At 43.0% G+C, this 16,784-nt stretch overlaps 1 protein-coding gene across 1 annotated transcript in view; it reads left to right on the forward strand.

Annotated features, from left to right (window-relative positions):
- The first annotated feature begins 7,081 nt into the window (after positions 1-7,081).
- cant1b (calcium activated nucleotidase 1b) overlaps positions 7,082-16,784 on the forward strand; it is a 35,182-nt gene continuing 25,479 nt past the window's right edge. The window contains exon 1 of the mRNA XM_060941023.1: positions 7,082-7,230. The gene's annotated coding sequence lies outside the window, so the exon portion shown is untranslated. The remainder of the gene's footprint in view (positions 7,231-16,784) is intronic.

A 16,784-nucleotide genomic window follows, 5' to 3' on the forward strand; every position in this document is an offset into this window, starting at 1 on the left:
ATGTTGGTGGGTTTCCTCACATGAACTGCTCGCTTCAGGTCCTTCCACAACATTTCGATTGGATTAAGGTCAGGACTTTGACTTGGCCATTCCAAAACATTAACTTTATTCTTCTTTAACCATTCTTTGGCAGAACGACTTGTGTGCTTAGGGCCTCTTCATGCTCTTGCGACAAGGCTTTCGCAGATAGCTTTTCGCAGACAGTTGTAATTTATCATTGAGCAGGGAGTAATAGGCATGCGCGATGTTATTCACTGCCACAACGCAAGGGGCGTGAAGTCGCGAAATCGCTAGGAGTAGTTGGTGGGTGTGGTTAGTGGAGTGTTTATCCTCCGGTTACTTATAATGACTAGAACTGGAGTCGTGTAGATGTACGTACTTCCTCGATCAACCGCTCTTCGTGCTGCTCCATCTTCGCTCGTGTTTTTAAAAATGGCGGTAGTGAAAACAAACCAAACTGGGAAAGTAGGGAAGCGGAAGTGCGTGTACAGCGGATGTAGAGTGGACCAATAAGAGCCCTCTTGTCTGTGACGCTGTCTGCGAGGCTTCTGCGGTGGTCACAATTTTTGGAAGGTACGCGCAGAGCGTCTGCGAAGGGGGGGGCTACGCAGACGCCATCTGCAACGCCATCTGCGAGGACTGCGTTGTCAGCATAAATTGGCCTTTAGGGTCGTTGTCTTGCTGCATGACCCACCTTCTCTTGAGATTCAGTTCATGGACAGATGTCCTGACCTTTTCCTTTAGACTTCACTGGTATAATTCAGAATTCATTGTTCCATCAATGATGGCAAGCTGTCCTGGCCCAGATGCAGCAAAACAGGCCCAAACCATGATACTACCAGCACCATGTTTCACAGATGGGATAAGGTTCTTATGCTGGAATGCAGTGTTTTCCTTTCTCCAAACATAACGCTTCTCATTTAAACCAAAAAGTTCTATTTTGGTCTTATCCGTCCACAAAACATTTTTCCAATAGCCTTCTGGCTTGTCCACATGATCTTTACCAAACTGCAGACAAGCAGCAATGTTCTTTTTGGAGAGCAGTGGCTTTCTCCTTGCAACCCTGCCATGCACACCATTGTTGTTCAGTGTTCTCTTGATGGTGGACTCATGAACATTAGCCAATGTGAGAGAGGCCTTCAGTTGCTTACAAGTTACCCTAGGGCCCTTTGTGACTTCGCCGACTATTACACGCCTTGCTGTTGGAGTGATCTTTGTTGGTCAACCACTCCTGGAGAGGGTAACAATGGTCTTGAATTTCCTCCATTTGTACACAATCTGTCTGACTGTGGATTGGTGGAGTCCAAACTCTTTAGAGATGGTTTTGTAACCTTTTCCAGCCTGATGAGCATCAACAATGCTTTTTCTGAGGTCCTCAGAAATCTCTTTTGTTTGTGCCATGATATACTTCCACAAACATGTGTTGTGAAGATCAGACTTTGATAGATCCCTGTTCTTTAAATAAAACAGGGTGCCCACTCACACCTGATTGTCATCCCATTGATTGAAAACACCTGACTCTAATTTCACCTTCAAATTAACTGCTAATCCTAGAGGTTCACATACATATTTGTGAGTGGCAAAAGTAATATTGGATCATTTTCCTCAATAAATAAATGAGCAAGTATAATATTTTTGTCTCATTTGTTTAACTGGGTTCTCTTTATCTACTTTTCGGACTTGTGTGAAAATCTGATGTTTTAGGTCATATTTATGCAGAAATATAGAACATTCTAAAGGGTTCAAAAACTTTCAAGCACAACTGTAGTTCTGTCAACAATCTTTAGTATATTATGTCTGTGATTTAGTGTTACTATGAATTCATGCACTTGATCACTTTTTCAGATGTTGCGAAACCATTTTTTTCTGATAATTAATACCATCTGGTACTGTGTGTTGCAGATTAATGTAGCAGATTCTTCAATCTACACAGGAGATTAGATTAGATTGAACTTTATTGATCCCTTTCGGTGGGTTCCCTCAGGGAAATTAAAATTCCAGTAGCATCATTACAGGATAAACAGAGAAAAACTTCTAGATAAATTAAATTAAGGCTGATGACCTGGCGACTTGTCCAGGGTGTACCCCGCCTTTCGCCTGTAGTCAGCTGGGATAGGCTCCAGCTCGCCTGCGACCCTGTAGAACAGGATAAAGCGGCTAGAGATAATGAGATGAGATAAGATATGGGGAAGAGGAAGGGAAAAAAAAAGTCCAACAGAAGAGGTATTGCACATTGTCCAGTATTACTTTTTTGTCAGGCTAGGCTACTGCTCCTTCCCATCCTCTGTCCTCCTGTTACCCCTCCTCCCCCCCAGAGAGGAGTTGTACAGTCTGATGGCGTGAGGGACAAAGGAGTTTTTAAGTCTGTTAGTCCTACACTTGGGAAGGAGCATTCTGTCACTGAACAGGCTCCTCTGGTTGCTGATGACGGTGTGCAGAGAGTGACTGGCATCGTCCATGATGTTCAGTATTTTGTCCATAGTCGTCTTCTCTGCCACCGTCACCAGAGAGTCCAGCTTCATGCCGACCACAGAGCTGGCCCGCCTGATCAGTTTGTCCAGCCTGGATGTGTCCTTCTTGGATGTGCTGCCCCCCCAGCACACCACGGTGTAAAACAGGACACTGGCGACCACGGACTGATAGAACATCCACAGGAGTTTCCTGCAGATGTTAAAGGACCGCAGCCTCCTCAGGAAGTATAGCCTGCTCTGTCCCTTCTTGTACAGGTGGTTGGTGTTGCAAGTCCAGTCCAGCTTGCTGTCCATCCACAGCCTCCACCTCGACTCCCTCGATCAGAACTGGTCGTGACCTTGGTCTGGACCTCCCAAACATGAACATATCTAGGTTGTTAGACCTCCTCAGAACTTCAGTTTTGGCATGATTTTGCATATCAGTTTGTACTGAATAACAAGGCTTAGCATAACAAGGCTTAGGATGTTTATTCTGGCTCTCAGATGTCACGAAAGTGTTCATGTGCAGACTGTAGCTCTTATGTATTATTATTACAATTACTGTAATTAAAAAAACTAATTTCAAACTGGTAATTCTTGTTTATATCATTAAATATGCTGTATATAAGGTGAAATGGTTGATATTTTCTCTTTAGCAAGCTATCATCACTAATACTCATCAATATTTTGCATGGTGTACATTTCATATATATATATATATATATATATATATATATATATATATGTATGTATGTTATATGCAGGTTAGGTTAACTGGTGGCTCTAAATTGACCGCAGGTGTGAATGGTTGTCTGTGTCTATCTGTCGGCCCTGTGATGACCTGGCGACTTGTCCAGGGTGTACCCTGCCTCTCGCCTATAGTCAACTGGGATAGGCTCCAGCTTGCCTGTGACCCTGTAGAACAGGATAAAGCGGCTAGAGATGAGATGTTATTTACCAGCTGGGAGGTCTGTATCATGAAATACTGTGACCAAGGTCTTGAAAGCACTGACCGAGGTCACAGTATTTCACCATACGGACCGACCTTAAGCTGGTAAATAATATATTTATTTTTTTCTTTGCCAAATTATAACAGAAAACGAGAGCACCCGAAAGGGAAAGCCGAGCCGAGGCGAGCCGCCATTTTGAATCCTCATTCACGGCTGTAATGCAAATTGCTTCCTCCTCGGTATACAAGTGCACTTCCATGGCAGGAAAAAAACTACATTTTGCCACCTATGTAGTCCCCTATTTATACCAATAGGATTCATTCAGGATTCAGCCATGTTTTTGCTTGGCGTTAGCACGTTAGAGGTTTTTTAGCTTTCTCCTGAAATGTTTTATTTTATTTTGTCTTCCTCAGGGTAGTAAAACTCGCTTTCGCTGTGAATACTGTCATTATCGCTATCCATGATGTAAAATTAATGCTGTTATGTTGAGAAATGCTGGCAAAAATCTATAAGATTTTTGATAATCTTATAAATAAATCTCATATTAAAAAAAAGATAAATGTTGACAAAAAATGCTACTATGTTTGTTGTTGTGAACGAGCGAGTCGCCAGAGGTCCGTAACCGGGGTCCATAACTGGGGTCGGTACCGTAGGATACGGACACGCTCGCCAGCCAATCAGAGCGCAGGATTTGGACCGCGAAAAAAATAATTAATCTTAATGCACCCTGTTAATGAACTGAATTACAATCAGGCTTTTAGTACTCGAGTCTGACTCGTGCCCTGATTATAAGGACTCGTGACTCGACTTGGACTCGTGCATTAACTGCATTCGGACTCGTAAATTGGAGACGAGGACTTGGATTCTTTCTTTATTTTTTGTAACATGCCATAATAATGTGGCATAAGATATTTATATCTACATTAATTTTGTACTAATTTTGTGTCAGAGTGTCACACCTGCTCACCCTGGCGTGTGCATCGGATAGACTCTCGGGCGCGCTCCGGACAGTGTGCGCGACAAGCGGATTTTCACACGCGCGCCGTAAACAACTCGCACCTGCACAGGATTAAGGCACAATCAGTGCGCCTATATAAAAACTGTGAAAACACACTTACTTTGTGAAGTATTGAGTTGCGTTGCTAACACATTACCGAGCCTTATTTCCTTGTTTGTGTTCCTGTTCCATGATTTCCTGTTTCTCGTCTTTTGATTCTGTCTTGTCTGTGACTCACTCAACCTATTGCCTGTTTTACGATTTTGCCTACTGTTCTGGATTATTTACCTGTCTTCACCTGTAGTAATATACACACCTTCTGCACTTGCATCCGTAAGTAAAGTACTTTGCATGCCCTGACAAAGAGAATGCATTTACCTGTTCATACATCATGTTCAGGAACAAACTAATGTTAATGGTGCTAAAATAGCCATCGTCAAATGGTGTGGTTGGAGTCTCGTTCTCGGACTTGACTCGGATCAATAGTGGACTTGACTCGAATTTTTTTTTTTTTTTTGAATGGTTTAGACTTGACTCAGATTTGAACACTGGGGACTCAAGACTGGACTCAGAATCGAGGTTTAGTGACTCGACTACAACACTGATTACAATATTCAGTTTATTTTTCATGAATGTATGGGTCTCGTACACTGAACTGGAACCTGATTTTGTCTTATAAAGTTTTGTATATTAATATGGAACACACTATTTATAGCCCTAGTGACATTAATAACTACACGTGTATAGTTTATACAGCTTTTCATAAATATCCACTGTAACTGTCAGTGCACTCAGGATTCTCAGTCTTAAATGTAGCTTAAAATGTCTAAATAATAAATATAAATGGATAGTTTTAATTTGAATAGTTTAATGCAAGAGGATAGCACTATTGTATGCATGCTGGGTTTGGTTGTAGGTTAACAGACACAGCAAAATAGTGAAAAAGCCATATAAATTAAGCAAAAATCTTATTTATGCAGTAAGTTTCTGTGCTTTAATGCTCATCATGATCATAAAATCAAATTTCATTGGTGAAGAGGTATTCATGCAACACTTTAGAGATGGTTTATGCTGAAATAATTTAGATCAAAGTAAACTACAGTTTTCTTGTTCTTATTTCTAGATTACCTGAATTCACCCAATTACAGCTGGTTACGTTTATATCACACAAAACTGCAACAGAAGTTTTTTTTTTTTTATTGCATTCCTCATGTGTTAGCCCATCAATGTGCACATTGACTACTGAAACAAGAGTCTTTTTATTCCATCCCACATCGGAGATGGAGCCAGCTGTCAAAGCTGAGAACAGTGCAAGAGGTTATGTCCATGCTTTTACCCACACTGCCATTTTGAATGCTTCACAAATCCTAGAGCTCGGTTTGAAATCACTGGTGTAGAATTAAGATTGTTAAATTAAATCTTATCTGCTGCTGTGTAGTATCTCTCGTGTTCTCAAATAATTGTAAATTTTGTTTCCAAGAAAGGAGTGTTCACTTTTTTTTTTTTTTTAGACAAACATTTTTTTATGGCAAACATTGGCAAGGGCACCACCTAATCATGTATAATAATGCAGAATGTGTGAAAAGGTACAACAAAGCGTAAACTTGGATTGAATAAGAATGCATTAGCTCAGTCTCACTCACACACACTTAACCTTGTTTAAAAATAATTAGCTTCATAAAGTTTAAGGTGATGGTAGTTTTTATTAACTAGCACAATATATTTTTTAACGGGGTGGTGAATTTTATCAAATTAAATTCATTCTAAGCTGCTTTTTTTTATCTTGTGTGAAATTATCTTGTTATCTTGGAAGTTATCTTGTGCACACAATATAAATAATTATACATACAGGGCACTTTTTCAATGGAATAAAAATGTATTCCATGCCCCCTTCTAGTGGATTTCATTAATTTGGTTTAATAGCATGCAATAATTGTTAGCATATCCTACGTGTATTACGTCACCCTACCCAATGGAGAATGAGTGTTGACTATGGTTTACGATATTGAATGGTTACCCCTGACAACATGACGTCATACGTCAGAACTGATGCGAATATTCAATGAGTTTTCTGCTGCACAGCATTGGATATTGGTAAGTAACCCCCCTGTTCTTAACTTTTTGTAAAATCTATAACTGTTCCATCGAATGTGTATGTATAATAATAATAATAATAATAATAATAGCTTTTTTTCATGATACTCGTCTTCGACTCGTTCAATATAATGCTAACTGAAAGGAATATATCTGATATATCGCTCAACGCCAGCCAATATTATTTAAATATCACCTTTTAGGACCTCAGGGACTGAAAGCCAGAGTAAAACTCTTTGAAAGTACCACCTCGTTTATGACCTTGGGCATGTTTATAATAGTGATTTGTCTCACTTCCGGGTTCGGTAGGAACAGAAAAAAAAAAAAAACCTCCTAAAATTGGAGAATGGTCTGGACTGGAGCTGTAGACTCCTGGAAGTTTGTCTGTAATCACCCAATACGTAAATGCATCATAAACAGATCCCTTCTGTTATTTCCTATTCTTGTTACTGTATACTGAGCGACTTCCTAACCATCCAATCCGCGGATTCTTTAAATGTAAACGCTTAGCCAATCACAGCCGTGGAGGCGGGATTTGTAGCAATACGGGTAGGAGGTAAAAATCCCCTGCACCAAGCGGTGTGTTGGCAGATTTCCTTCGCGGGACGGCTGTGCTGGTAGACCGGAGAGAGAGAGCTCGAGCTGTACCGACGGTGTGTGAATGATGGAACGGATGTAGCGCACGAATCTGCCGCAGAGTGTGCGTCGCAAAAATTACATCAAACAGGAGACTTGAGTTGTACGTATTTGATTTATATTACATTTATCAACTCATGAATACGTTACTGTACTGGCTGGTAGTCTGTGGTAGCTAATAGTTAGCAATGACTGAACTTTAACAGAACTTACGTCAGCTAAACGTTAACATGCACGCGGCCAAAGTTATAACTCTAAACAGAATACTAGCGTATTCAATTGTCTAGTGCAGTCACATACTAACATACTAGGTAGTATGGATAAACAATGGGCCACACATGGTAACTATGGTAACCTGTCGTACTATTTTTACATACTACGTAGTACGGAAATACGTGTCTTCGTAGTCATGGAATCGTCATTAGCTAGTCTGTTAGCAATAGTTCAGCTAGCTTTTTAAAATATTTAAAGTATTTTTTAAAATATTTAAACAAACCATACACATTAAAAGCCTGTTCTTGATATATTTTGTTGTACTTAAGTTATAATTATTTAAATTACCAGAATAAAAGCTTGGTACGAAATTTTGCTACAATTCATTTAATTTAGATTCTGTATATCTGTATATATTTTTAGACAAATCTATAACATATTTTAAAGCCTTAAAAGAGAGGAGTATAAATCTAGGCCTTGCTGCCAAAATGGCTCTCCTCCCTTCATTTCTGATACAGCTGACGTATGTACTTAAGGTCCTTATCAAATATTTAACAGGATGCCTTTGTTATAGCAAACATTACAACGTCATTAAAATCACTATGGTGTGAGGTAGGGCTGCACACAGTAATGATTAAAATAATCAGTTAATTTATTCAATTAACATTTTAATTACTTATTGTAATGGGACAATTTGGATAGAAATAGGTTTATTGCACTCATCAAAAGTAATGAAAGAACAAAAAAGAGCGAGTGAGATGGATCGAGGAAGTGTTTAATGAAGTATTGTTTCCATTTTTTTGAGCGCTTTTTTTCCTCTGGGAACTTTGCATGTTTCACATCACAACATCCTCTTTTATGATCAGTCAGTTCAGACAGCGGTTGCGTAATTGATGAACGCACCAATTTTTTTCATAGCTTTTTAGGTAGGATTTAAAAAAAAATACTTTTGACACTTCATAATCTGTTTTGAAAATATTAATTTATGTCTAAACATGCTCCATACATAAATTAATGTACATAGCTTAATCTCTGGCTTAAATATGGTTATATTCAACCTATGCATGTTCCAGACAGGTGTATGGATCATGTTTTTGTTCTGATGGCTCAAGGGCTTCCTGCAAAACATTGGTTCCTCATTTGGCTAGGAAAAATAAATATTAGATTAGATAAGACTTTATTGATCCCTTTGGGAGGGTTCCCTCAGGGAAATTAAGATTCCAGCAGCATCATTACAGATCTCATCTCATCTCTAGCCGCTTTATCCTGTTCTACAGGGTCGCAGGCAAGCTGGAGCCTATCCTAGCTGACTACGGGCGAAAGGCGGGGTACACCCTGGACAGGTCGCCAGGTCATCACAGGGCTGACGCATAGACACAGACAACCATTCACACCTACGGTCAATTTAGAGTCACCAGTTAACCTAACCTGTATGTCTTTGGACTGTGGGAGAAACCGGAGCACCCGGAGGAAACCCATGCGGACATGGGGAGAACTTGCAAACTCCGCACAGAAGCCCCTTGCCGGCCACGAGGCTCGAACCCAGACCTTCTTGCTGTGAGGCAACAGCGCTAACCACTACACCACCGTGCCACCCATCATTACAGATAAATAGAGAGAACTTCTAGATAAACTAAAATAAAGTTTTTACATATACAAATATAAAAGAATAAGATATGGGGGAGGGGGGAAAGGGGGGAAGAAGTGGGGTTAGGGTAAGTGTGTGGGGGGGGAGCAGGAAAGATATTGCACATTATATTGCACATTGTCCAGTATTGCTTATTGTTAGGCTAGGCTACTGCTCCTTCCTGTCCTCCTGTTACCCCTCCTCCCCCCCAGAGAGGAGTTGTACAGTCTGATGGCATGAGGGACAAAGGAGTTTGAGTCTGATCATCCTGCACTTGGGAAGGAGCATTCTGTCACTGAACAGGCTCCTCTGGTTGCTGATGACGGTGTGCAGAGGGTGACTGGCATCGTCCATGATGTTCAATAGTTTGTCCATAGACCTCTTCTGTGCCACTGTCACCAGAGAGTCCAGCTTCATGCCGACCACAGAGCCATCCCGCCTGATCAGTTTGTCCAGCCTGGATGTGTCCTCCTTGGATGTGCTGCCCCCCCAGCACACCATGGTGTAAAACAGGACACTGGCGACCACAGACTGATAGAACATCCACAGGAGTTTCCTGTAGCTGCTAAAGGACCGCAGCCTCCTAAGGAAGTATAGCCTGCTCTGTCCCTTCCTGTATAAGTGATTGGTGTTGCAAGTCCAGTCCAGCTTGCTGTCCATCCACAGCCTCCACCTCGACTCCCTCGATCAGAACTGGTCGTGACCTTGGTCTGGACCTCCCAAAGTCAATGGCCAGCTCCTTGGTCTTCGAGGTGTTGAGCTGCAGATGGTTCCTGTTGCACCACACAGCAAAGTCCCTCACCAGGCTCCTATACTCCTCCTCTCTGTCGTCACTGATACACCCAATGATGGCTGTGTCATCGGCAAACTTCTGAATGTGACACAGCTCCGAGTTGTAGCAGAAGTCCATGGTGTACAGGGTGAAGAGAAGAGGGGCCAGCACCATGCCCTGGGGTGCTCCGGTGCTGCTAATTACAGTGTCCGACATGATGTCCTTCAGCCTGACGTACTGCGGCCTGTCATTGAGGTAGCTGGAGATCCAGGTGACCAGGCAGGGGTCCACTCTCATCCTGTTCAGTTTGTCCTGAAGCAATAGGGGCTGGATGGTGTTGAAGTCACTTGAGAAGTCCAAGAAAAGAATCCTCACTGTGCCATTTCCCTTATCTAGATGCGAGTGGGCTCGGTGTAGCAGGTAGAGGATGGCGTCTTTCACACAAACACCTGCCCAGTACGCAAACTGCAGACAGTCCTGGGCATGTTGTACCTAGGGTCTGAGAAGGCTGAGGAAGAGCCGCTCCAATGTCTTCATCAGATGTGAAGTGAGTGCCACCGGTCGGAAGTCATTCAGCTTGCTGGGCCGATTCTTTTTGGGAACTGGAATGATACATGATGTCTTCCAGAGGGTTGGGACTCTCCCCAGCTGCAGGCTGAGGTTGAAGATGTGTTGGAGTGGTTCACCCAGTTCAGCAGCGCAGGTCTTCAGTAGTTGTGGACATATCTTGTCCGGGCCTGCTGCTTTCCTGGGGTGAAGCTTCCTCAGTTGACCTCTGACCTGGTCTGCAGTAATGCATAGAGGAGTCTGTGCTGAGGAGGGGGCTGCTGTGATGACTGGGGGGAGGTGTGTTGAGGGAAGAAGGAGAGATGGCTGCAGTGAGGGAGAGGGTGGGGGGGATGTGGGTTGGTTGAACCGATTGAAAGTCATTCAACTTGTTCGCCCTCTCCACTGTCCCCTCAACGACTCTGGTCTTTGTATTGTGGCTTGTGATGGTTTTCACGCCTTCCCAGACCTCCCTCATGCTGTTCTCCTTCAGCTTCTGTTCCACCTTTCTCCTGTAGCTGTCCTTTGCTTCCTTCACACAGCGTTTCACCTCCTGCTATGCTGCTTTCATCGCCTCCCTATCCCTGCTCCTGAAGGTGGCCTTCTTCCTGTTGAGGACAGCTTTGACTTCCTGTGTTACCCATGGCTTGTTATTAGGGTAATACCGTACAGTCTTAGCGGGGGAGACCACGTCTGCACAGAAGTTGAGGTAATCTGTCAGTGTGTCAGCCCCACTATGTCCTCACAGTGTGGGCTAAGCAGCACATCCCAGTCCGTGATGTCATAGCAGTCTCTGAGGGCATCTTCCATTTCAGGGGACCACCTCCTGATGGAGCTAGTTGTTGCAGGCTGCCTTTGAACCGGGGGGGTGTACTTCGGCTGTAGAAGAACCAGGTTGTGGTCGGACTTCCCTAGTGGGGGGAGGGGTGTGACTCTGTATGCATCCCTCACATTAGCATACAGCAAGTCAATTGTCCTGTTGTTCCTTGTTGGATAATCCACAGCCTGGTACAAAGCAGCCAAAGTAGAGTCCAAAGTAGCATGACTAAAGTCCCCAGAAATGATCATAAATGCCTCAGGGTGCTGTGTCTGCAGCCTTGCTGTGACAGAGTGAATCCTCTCACATGCAGCATCTGCCTTCGGAGGGATGTAAACACAGATGATCACGTGACTGAGCTCCCTCAGTAGATAATATGGCTGCAGGCTAACGGCTAGCAGCTCCAAGTCTGGGCAACATAGAACTGTCTTTACGGAGAAATGTCCCGGGTTACACCAGCGGTTGTTAACGTAAATGATGAGTCCCCCACCTTTGCTTTTCCTGCATGTGTTAGTGTCTCTGTCGGCTCTCACAGCAGTGAATCCCTGCAGGTCCACGTTAGTGTCCGGTACAAGGCGTGTTAGCCATGTCTCCATAAAAATAAATAAACTGCTCTCCCGGTAAATCCGCTGGTTGTTCAGAGCGGAAAGCTCGTCAACTTTATTCGGCAGCGAGTTCACATTTTCCATGATAACGGAGGGAATGGATGGTTTGTAGCGCCGCTGGTTGTCCTCTAGCCTAGCCTTTAGCTTAGCTCCAGCTTTGCAGCCCCTGGGTTTCCTCCTCCGCTCCGCTGGGATGGGGTGTCGTATCCCGGCTCGTCCCATTGTTTTCAGGGCCAGCAGCTCCTCTCTCAAATAAGTGAGAACTGGCTCCTGGTTGCGTGTTAAAGTTAAATATGTCCATGTTAGTGTGTGTTTTACTATATGTCGGACTTCCGGTTAAGTCATGCTCAGGAAAGACGCATAGTCAATTGCTCCACTCCAGTCGGTATTAAAAACAATTTCCCAACTCGAAAACTTTTTTTATATAGAAAAACTTCAAGAGGCAAGATATGAGTGGAGGGAAATCACAGAGAGGTTCCAAGACTGAGAGGGCGCGTTACTGAACAATTACAGCCAAACAAAAAACAAATGGAGTCGACAGACGAAGATAAGGGCTACCCGCTAGCTAGCAGCGAAGTTGATGAACCCAGAGACAAACTGCTACAAGAAATGTCGAACGTTTCTAAAAACATCTGCAACTTTAAGCACGATATACATTCAGCTATTTTTGATTTTAAGGAGGACATAAAAAAAAAAAAAAGACTTCAAGGACGAATTGGCTACGCTGAGACAAGAGCTAGACCAGAAGCTAACACAAGTCGGGACCACGCTTCAAGCTCATGACCAGGCTATCACCGAGGCAGAGGAGCACATTTCGGCCATGGAAACCAGCAGTGCTGTAACGAAAGAGGCTCTGCTGTGTCTGCTGAAAGAACGACACAGGCTGCGGGAAAAAGTCATGGATCTGGAAAGCAGGTCCAGAAGAAACAATATTCGGGTCTATGGGGTACCGGAGGGCTCCGAAGGGGACTCTACAATAAAGTTTGTAGAAAACCTGCTGACCACGGAGCTCACTGTCCCAGACGGTATGTCTCTGCAGATTCAACTGGCTCACAGAGCTTTGACACAGAAGCCAGGACCTGATGCTACACCTCGGTCTATCGTGATCAACTTTCTGCAGTTTGACGTTAAAGAAACTGTGCTGAAGTTGGCTTGGAAGAAGAAAGTCCACATAAACAACAAACAGATTTTCTTTGACCATGGTTATGCTTATGAGGTGATGGAGAAACGCAGAGCCTATGGGGGAATATTAAGAAAGCGTTGAAAGAAAAAGGGATCCGCTTCCAAACTCCGCTCACGAGGATCCAAATTCACTGGAGCACCGATCCACGTACCTACGAGGACGCGCATCAGGCTGCACAGGATATGAGGGCACAGAGAGTCCAGGTGGCTGCTGTCAGGGAGGACTCGGGTCCCATCCTGGAGGAGAGTATACTGAAGGCGTTCCCATGGCAACAAGCAACCAACAGAGGAAAACGAATGTAGACGCGAGTGAAAGGCTCCAGGAGTTTAGGAGATCACCACAAAGTTGAAAGACTAGAATCTGCATAGGACAACAAGCGAGCAGACTGTAAATTAAGGGAAGTAATCTGGTCTTTTTTTTTTTTTTTTTTTTTTTACTCTCCTCTTTATTTTAAATTCTAATATTTTGTTGAATCTATTATAAATCACCGACTGGGCAAAACAACGGAGTTGGATATATTAGTGGACATGGAGCGCAGCTGTAGGTTAATCACGCCACCACTCGGGAGGGCCCCAACCATCGGGGGGGTTCCCTCCACCCACCAACAGGGACCTTAAGGCCAATTTATGCTGACAACCCAGTCCTCGCAGACAGTGTCGCAGACAGTGTCTGCGTAGCCCCCCCCCACCTTCGCAGACGCTCTGTGCGCACCTCCCAATAATTGTGACCACCGCAGAAGCTTCGCAGACAAGAGGGCTCTAATTGGTCCACTCTACATCCGCTGTACACGCACTTCCGCTTCCCTACTTTCCCGGTTTGGTTTGTTTTCACGACCGCCATTTTTAAAAACACGAACGAAGATGGAGCAGCACGAAGAGCGGTTGATCGAGGAAGTGAGGAAGTACGTACATCTATACGACTCCAGTTCTAGTCATTATAAGTAACCGGAGGATAAACACTCCACTAACCACACCCACCAACTACTCCTAGCGATTTCGCGCCCCCTTGCGTTGTGGCGGTGAATAACATCACGCACGCCTATTACTCCCTGCTCAACGATAAATTACAACTGTCTGCGAAAAGCTATCTGCGAAAGCCTTGTCGCAAGAGCATGCAGAGGCCTTTAGAGGGACAAGGGTTCCTCTGTTACAGGAAGTCTTCACCTCTGTTACAAAGAGTGTGAATGTTTGTTTGTATTTTGGCTTCAAAATAGGGGAGATGTGGTTTTTTTTTTTGGTTGTTTTTCAGGCATGGGAAATTTAGCACCTACTGAGGTTATGGCCTCATACAATTCAGGATCAAAATGTGTGTACACAGGGACCATATGGTTAATGTAACTTCCTTAAATGTGAATGGGCTTCGCAGCCCAGTTAAATGGAATAAAAGCCTTGCTAAACTAAAGAGAGAACATAGATATTGCATTTTTGCAAGAAACTCACTGGTGGAAAGTGAACATGAAAAACTTAAAAGACAAGGATTTAAATATGTTTTCTCCTCCTCGAACAAATCCATACATACGAGAGGGGTAGCCATACTAATTTCAGGAAGGGTGACATATGAACACACATCTACTATAAAGGACAAAGAAGGAAGATTCATACTGATATGTGGGAAAGTTGAAGGAAATCTGTTCACCTTATATAATGTATATATTCCTCCTGGATCAGAATCAGACTTCTACACTCAAATAATTGATAGGATTGTAACTAAATCACAAGGGACTCTAGTGTGCGGAGGTGACTTTAATACTACTCTTAATCCGAAACTTGACTCATCTGGGACAAGAATATCTTGCCCGCAAAAAATAACAAAGAAAATTAACTCTTTACTATCAGAAATAGGATTAATTTCAGGTTTTTGTCTAAACCGGGGAACAGGGGCGCTGCACCCTCTTACTCTCGGTATGCACCCCCTTACCGAAATGCCAATTGAACCCCAAGTCACACTTAGGCCATGTACTTATGCTACTGCGCAATATGCAATCTTTCTCAAAACGATCTTTTCTCCGTGAAAACATCCCAGCAACACCACATGACAATGTGTCTGATCATCAAATACGTTATAATTACTCCAAAACTATTCCAATCATAGTAGATACACTGCCAGACGGTGCAAAAACAATCCGAATTGGCGGTTTCCAGACTGAGGCGCCATGTTGTTTAGTTGTTTACTTGTCGCGGCTGCTCTCACGAGATTTGACATGGGTTACATACAAGGTCAGCTGACTTGTAGAGCGAGATTTCTCGAGACTGAATGACCTTTCACCCACCGGCGCGGGAGCTTTTGACAGAAGTAGTTCGCGAGTTGTTTTTGTTGACACTTGGGCATTTAAAGATGTCATCCCGCGGCACGAAACGGAAGAAAGCCAAAGACTGTCCGGGGCAGAAGATTACGTCTTTCTTTTTCAATGTTGACAATTTGCTACAGTTTCCCTCTCAGATAGCCTCAGAATGTCCCATTGTAGCCTGTTTTTCAAAGGCTTTGCACGGCGGGGGGGGGGATGGACAACCCCAGTCGCTTCGCTCCCTCGCCATGGTGAGCGTCCTCATACTAAATTTTTCTAGAAAAAACCCTGTGATTGACATCTGGAGACATCTAAATCCATCCGTCAAATACTATACTTTCTATTCACCTCCACACCTAACACATTTAGCGCCTCTGATTTTCCGCGATCGCGGAAAACGGGCGGAAATTGGGGTCAGAAACGGAATTAGTGCTCAAACGGAATCTACGCATTCCGACCTTTTCAAAACTTTTTTCGGAATTAAAATCCGTCAATTAGTTGGTGAGACAAATCTTCATGTATCAACCTGTCAAATCCTGTCTTCCATAATGTTTTGATGGTGTCCCTAGGGATGTTTACCTTGCATCGCAATAGGTGGCAACACACACATACATACACATATATAATAATTTTAAATATTTAATTTTAACTATGCTTTAAAACATATAAAACATTTTGTTAGGTAAAGTGATTTGGGTAGTCATGGGCAAGTATTATTATTTTATCTTGATTAATTTATTAAATGACTTTGTAGTGTGTAGGATATCCTGTAGATGTCACTAGTGAGTGTGGGGGAAAAGGAGGGAAAAATTGCAACATGGCTACCCCAAAAAGGGTGAAAAGGTCCCTCCCTGCACTTTCTATCACAGCTAAAGAAAGGGTGAGACAATTTCCAGATGATTTCTGAGGATGGAGGCCTCCTTTTCTGCAAATTTTGCAACCACACCATAGACTTTGTCAGAGTGGACACAATAAAAGATCACATAAAAAGCCAGAAACACAAGAAATAAGGTGAGTTTTATTTAACATAGCAATATAATTGAGTGAATGATTGCATGAGAGTGGTGTTTCAGGAACTGAGACGCGCTTGGCATAGCTCCAGGATTACAGGGATAGATGCCCAAGGACAACAAACATGCAGATGCCTCCCAACACCAGTTACCTGAAACATAAAATTTCATGCATTTAATACATGTACTTAAGAATGCTGATTCTGAATTATGTATTTTATATGTTGAAAATCTAAAAATGCCAATTTAGTTGTCATTTGAGCATATAACTGAAACAAATTGTCTGAAACGGAATTTAATGTTTTTTGAAACGGAAAATAGGAGGCTCTACATATTCCAGGATTGACTATTTTCTACTATTTGGAACAGACAGTAGTAAGGTACAAAAATGCCACATTGGAACAATGGATCTCTCGGACCATTGCCCGCTATATTTGTCCCTAGAAGTGACCCATAGATGGAAGCCTACACTCTCTGGAAATTAAATCCTAGCATATTGAATAAAAATAGGACAGAACAATTTGCAAGAGAAATCCAAGAATACTTAGAACATAATGGTAATGGAGAGGTGTCTTCGCCTGTGCTCTGGGATGCCTGCAA

Source organism: Neoarius graeffei, chromosome 15 (assembly GCF_027579695.1).
Source record: "Neoarius graeffei isolate fNeoGra1 chromosome 15, fNeoGra1.pri, whole genome shotgun sequence".
Classification (NCBI taxonomy): domain Eukaryota; kingdom Metazoa; phylum Chordata; class Actinopteri; order Siluriformes; family Ariidae; genus Neoarius; species Neoarius graeffei.